This window comes from Mandrillus leucophaeus, unplaced genomic scaffold (assembly GCF_000951045.1).
Source record: "Mandrillus leucophaeus isolate KB7577 unplaced genomic scaffold, Mleu.le_1.0 Scaffold612, whole genome shotgun sequence".
NCBI lineage: Eukaryota > Metazoa > Chordata > Mammalia > Primates > Cercopithecidae > Mandrillus > Mandrillus leucophaeus.
Genome location: NW_012106609.1, coordinates 1,927,214 through 1,933,171, shown reverse-complemented (window position 1 = coordinate 1,933,171; position 5,958 = coordinate 1,927,214). Strand labels below are relative to the sequence as shown.

The 5,958-nt window shown below is 40.4% G+C and overlaps 1 protein-coding gene across 2 annotated transcripts in view; it reads left to right on the top strand.

The window, feature by feature from the left end:
• Positions 1–5,958, top strand: part of STAG1 (stromal antigen 1) — a 306,806-nt gene that overhangs the window by 167,117 nt on the left and 133,731 nt on the right. The window lies entirely within an intron of this gene.

The following is a 5,958-nucleotide window of genomic DNA, read 5'->3' as shown; positions in this document are numbered from 1 at the left end:
CCACCGGCCTCGGCCTCCCAAAGTGCTGGGATTACAGGCATGTGCCACCCCTCTGGCCTTCTTTGTCTTTTTTTAATCATTCTTAACTTGAAGTCTATTTTATTTGATAACAAATATAGCCACTCCTGTTACATTTTTGGTTTCTAAGTGCATGGATTATCTTTTTCCATACCTTCACTTTCAGTCTGTGTGTGTCTTTACAGATGAAGTGAGTTTCTTATGGCAGAATATAGTTGTGTCATTTTTTTTAATCCATTCAGTCACTTTATGTCTTTCAATTTGATAATTTAATCCATTTACCTTCCGGATTATTATTGATGGGCATGTGTTTACCATTGCCATTTTGTTGCTGTTTTCTGGTTGTTTTGTAGATCCCATTGATTTTTCTGTATCTAGTAGTATGTTTTGATTCTGTGCTGTTTATTTCTGTTGTATCTATTATAGATATTGCTTTGTGATTACACTGAGACTTATAAAAAATATCTTGTAGTTAAGACAGGTTATTTTATGTAGGGCACGGTGGCTTACATCTGTAATCACAGCACTTTGGGAGGCCAAGGCAGGCAGATCTCTTGGGGTCAGGAGTTCAAGACTAGCCTGGCCAAAATGGTGAAAGCCTATCTCTGCTAAAAATACAAAAATCAGCCAGGTGTGATGGCAGGTGCCTGTAATTCCAGCTACTTGGGAGGCCGGAGAATCGCTTGAACCTAGGAGGCAGAGGTTGCAGTGAGCCAAGATCGGGCTGCTGCACTCCAGTCTAGGTGATAGAGCGAGACTCACTGTCAAAAAAAAAAAAATACAGAAAAAAATACAGGTTATTTTAAACTTATAATGACTTAGCTTTGATTGCAAAATATCATAAATAAACTTTACACTTTAACACAGCTCCCCTCTTACGTTTTGACTTTTTGATGTTTCAATTTACATTTTTAAAATTTTGCTTATCTCAGCAATTGTTGCAGTTGTTTGTTTTGGGGTTTTTTTTGGTTTGTTTGTTTTTTGTTTTTGTAGAGACAGGATTTTGCCATGTTGCCAAGCTGGTCTCCTAAGCTCAAGCGATCCTCCCATCTCCACCTTCCAAAGTTTGGAGATTACAGGCATAAGTCACCATGCCTGGCCCCGGTTGTTATTTTTAATAGTTTTTTCTTGTAGTCTTCATACTTAAGATATAAGTCATTTACTTACCACATTTATAGTATTAGAGTACTCTGAATTTTTTTCAGTTTTCTTACTTTTGCCAGTGAATTTTGTACCTTGAAGTTTTCTTGTTACACGTTAGTGTTGGGGTGATCAGACCCAACACCAGGCCGTGGGGGCTACGAAGTCCGGCGGAGTCAAAGGAATGAGAAAAGACAAGTTAAGAGTGAGTGCATAAGGTGGGTCCAGGGGGCCAACGCTAGTATGGAGGTTGTGAAGGCCCCGAGCTCTGGGATCCCACACTCTTTATTGGTGATCAAACAAAGAAGCAGGTAGCGAGGATGTTTGGATGTGGGGGTAAACAGGTGAGGATGTGAGGACATGAGGATAGATAGGTAGTGGTGCATCAAGTGTATCTGTGACAGTTTAGCATTTTCTTTGACGCATATAGAATATGCTTTGCTGCTCGAGATAATGGAGAACATGTTTACGAGCCTGGGAGAGCAACCGACAAGTCTGTGCACATTCCAGAGGCCACGAGGGGTTTTATGCCCTGAGCCCTGGATTCCATCCAAGCCACGAGGGGTTTTATGCCCTGGGCTTATATTTGTGGTACGGCAGGGCAGCCTTCCCCACTTTGGCACAGAGTTTGGTGTTCCAGAGGCCACAAGGGGTTTTAGACCCTGGACCCCAAACATTTTCCAAGACTCTTTTATATTATGACAGATAAGCCAGTCCTGCCTGAGCTCTTCTACCAACACATTAGCATTCATGTCTTTCAAACTGAAGAACTTCTTTTGGCATTTTTTATAAGGCAGATCTGGTGTTGATGAATTCCCTCAGCTTCTATTTGTCTGAGAAAGTCTTTATCTGTCTTTCGTGTTTGAAGGATATTGTTAGGTACAGTGTTCTTGGATAGCGATTTTCTTTCTTCAGAACTTTGAATATAGCATCCCAGTCTATCCTGGCCTTCAAGGTTTCTGCCGATAAATCTATTGAAAGCCATATAGGAGCTCCATTGAATATGATACGATTCTTTTCTTTTGATGCTTTGGATATTTCTTCTTTGTCTTTGATTTTTGCTAATTTGATTATGATGTGACTTGGGAAATTCCTCTTTGGGTTGAATTTGTTTGATGACATCTGAGCTTTCTGTTCCTGGATGCTGTTGTCTTTCTCCAGATTTGGAGAATTTTCAGCCTTACTCTTTCAATATGCTTTCTAGGCCCTTTTTCTCTCTCATCTCCTTTGGGAATGCTAATTTTGCAGAAGTTAGTTTGCTTGAACGTGTCCCATAATTCTCATAGGCTTTTTAAAATTTTTCTTTTTGCTCTTCTGACTAGGTAATTTCATATGTTCTGCCTTCAGGCTCACTAGTTCTTTCCTCTGTTTGGTTAAGTTTGCTGTTGAAGCTTTCTAGTGAGTTTTTCACTTCAGTTACATTCTTTATTTCTAGGATTTATATTTGATTTTTAAAAATTGTTTCTATTCATATTTCTCATTTTATTTTTCAAATTTGATTTAGTTTTCTATTTGGATTTTTGTATGTATGTGTAAATCCTTAAAATTCTTTAAGAGGATTACCCTGAATTGCCTGTCAGACATTTCATAGATTTTCAGTTTTTCCGGATCTGTTGCTGGAGCTCTACTGGTTTTGTTTGGTAGTGTAATATTTCCCTGACCTAAGTTGATGCTTGTGTATTTGAAGAGATAGCTACTGCTTCCACTTTTTGCAGGTTTGCTTTGGTAGTACTAGATCTTTACTTCTTAGTTTCAGAACTTGAACCATGGCCTCTTGTTTTTTTCTTGGTCTGGCAAGAACTTATAGTGAATGCTGGAATTTAAACAGTATTCCAGAACCAAGTCACTGCACTTCTGTTCTTTCTCAGTCTGGTGAAGACTCTTAGTACTGGAACACTGCGCTGGAACTATATTGCTGGCCTTACATTATTTCCCAACCTGGGAAATACTTAAGTGGGTACTGCAACTTAATCCCGGCCTTTAAGTTGTTTCCAGGCCAAGGAAAGACTTTATACAGTCACCTGGGCTTTGTGGAAAATATATCTAGGGATTTGATCCTTCCTGTGGATTATGCCCCTTGCAGTGCTTTTGTACTGGCCACTCCCTTCAACATGGCGTCCCCACTGGTCAGTGTGCCAAGTGGCCACCAAGATCTGTGCACCAGTTACTGTGATCAGCACCCTATTCTTTCTCCCCAGTGAACCCCAGGTTTTTCTGGCCTCCTGGCACTCCCAGTGGTTTCTGTGGGATGGAACTGGAGTGATCTTCTTGTGAAGATTCCCAGACTAGCAAGGAGAGCAATTTTCCACTTCTAATTCCCTCTTATCTTAGCAATCATGGGTCGAGGGCAATTCTCTTTGAGTTTTGCTGGCTTGTAGGGAGGGGGCAGTTGGCACAGTGTGAAATGACTATTTCTCTTACTAATCATAGTTTCTTGATTCTGTGGGCCCAAAGGGTTTCTCCACTTCTCTTCAGAGTTCTAGCATATTCAAGTGGTATTCTTGTGTTTGAATAGTTTCTGGTTGTATTTTTGTAGGGGGAGTGATGCTGGGCAGTCTTCTGTTCCACCATCTTGCTGATATCAGAACACCAAAAAAATTTTTGTTAGAATATCTTCCACAGAAATCCAGAAGGATGAGCCTCCATTAGTTTTTGTTTCTTTGTGAAAATTAGGCCAATTCTTATGCAAATGAAAGCTTCACTCCGTAAGTGTATTTTAGGTCCCTGTCTTGGAGAAACTTACAGTTTAATGACTTGATTAATGATCTCTTTTATCATTCTTCCATCATTTAATATGGTGACTTAGAAAATCTTAAATAAGCTGTGGAGTGTCCCCAGGCGTTCCATGATCAGCTTTCAAAGATACTTAAATGTACACATCCACACACATATAGTGTCTTGTAGTCTAGTCATAAGCTTTTCACAGTATTAACCAATCATCCAAAAAGTAGTATTCTGTCTGAAATCAGTATTTTAATACATCATCAAAAATGAATACTCAAAATTTAAGCAAATTCCTCAGTGCCTCATTTATATGCACTAAATGGAATTATTTAAATTGGTACAACTGGGCATGGGGCTCATCCCCATAACTCCAGCACTTTGGGAGGCCAAGGCAGGTGGAAGACTTGAGGTCAGGAGTTCGAGATCAGCCTGACCAACATGGTGAAACCGTATCTCTACTAAAAATACAAAAAATTAGCCTGGCATAGTGGCACACGCCTGTAATTCTAAACGCTCCAGAGGCTGAGACAGGAGAATCTCTTGAGCTCAGGAGGTGGAGGTTGCAGTGAGCAGAGATCATGCCATTGCCGTCTAGCCAGGGTGACAGAGTGAGACTTCATCTCAAAAAAACATAAAATAAGCCGAGCGCGGTGGCTCAGGCCTGTAATCCCAGCACTTTGAGAGACTGAGGCGGGTGGATTACTTGAGGTCAGGAGTTTAAGACCAGCCTGGCCAACATGGTGAAACCCCATCTCTACTAGAAAGAACAAAAATTAGCCACGTATGGTGGCAGGCACCTGTAATCTCAGCAACTTGGGAGGCTGAGAGGCACAAGAATCGCTTGAATCTAGGAGGCAGAGATTGGGCCACTGCACTCCAGCCTGGGTGACAGAGCGAGACTCTGTCTCAAAAAATAATAAATAAATAGATTGGTATATTTCAGTTATCAGGGATATTCCTATTTTCCGTTTACCATCCCTCTGAAAGTCAACCATTAAACAGAACCTTCTCTTAAATGATAGCTGTATAGATACAGCTTCAAGATAAGTTCTCTAGTCCACTAATATGCCTTCCTCTTCACTCACCCCCCAGAAAAACTCAGCTTCTCTGTAATCGTTTTCTGCTAGAGATTGGTTTCTTATAATATCACATGAAATTATTCTCGTTTTATTCAGTTATATTACCTCTCATTTGAGAGGCCTACTCTGACTTCTACATATAAACTAGTACATGCTATATACATATACCTTTTTTTTTCTTTATAACCAGCAACAGTATATATTTGTCTACCGTTTATTCACTAAAGTGAGAGCTCCAAGAGAACAGGGATTTTGTCGTTGTTTGCTCCTAATATCCCTTTTACCTAGAGCAATGCCTAGAAATAAGGTACCGTAGCAATTTTTTTTTTTTTTTTGAGACGGAGTCTCACTCTGTCACCCAGGCTGGAGTGCAGTGGCACCATTGGGGCTCACTGCAAGCTTCACCTCCCGAGTTCACGCCATTCTTCTGCCTCAGCCTCCCTAGTAGCTGGGACTAAGGTGCCCACCCCCATGCCCGGCTAACTTTTTGTATTTTTAGTAGAGACAGGGTTTCACCGTGTGAGCCAGGATGGTCTCGATCTCCTGACCTCGTGATCTGCCTGCCTTGGCCTCCCAGAGTGCTAGGATTACAGGCGTGAGCTACCGTGCCCGGCCAACTTAGCAGTTTTTAAGTTTTGTTAGAATAAATCTAAACAAATTAAAAATTTCACTTTTTTTGGACATATTTCATATGTTTTGCTACTACATGATATTTTTATTAATTTATCATTCATGTCATTTTACTAAAAACTGTTGGGTTCATGGGTAATGTTTCTAGATAATAAGGTGTGAATTTTTGTAATTATTGCTGAAACATTTGGTTATATGTTGTAATTATATGACTGTGAAATCAGTGTTTTAAGAAAATAGAACTCAGGGCCAAGGCAGGCATATCACTTGAGGTCAGGAGTTTGAGACCAGCCTGGCCAATGTGGTGAAACCTCATCTCTACTAAAAATACAAAAGTTAGCCCAGCGTGGTGGTGGGCACCTGTAAT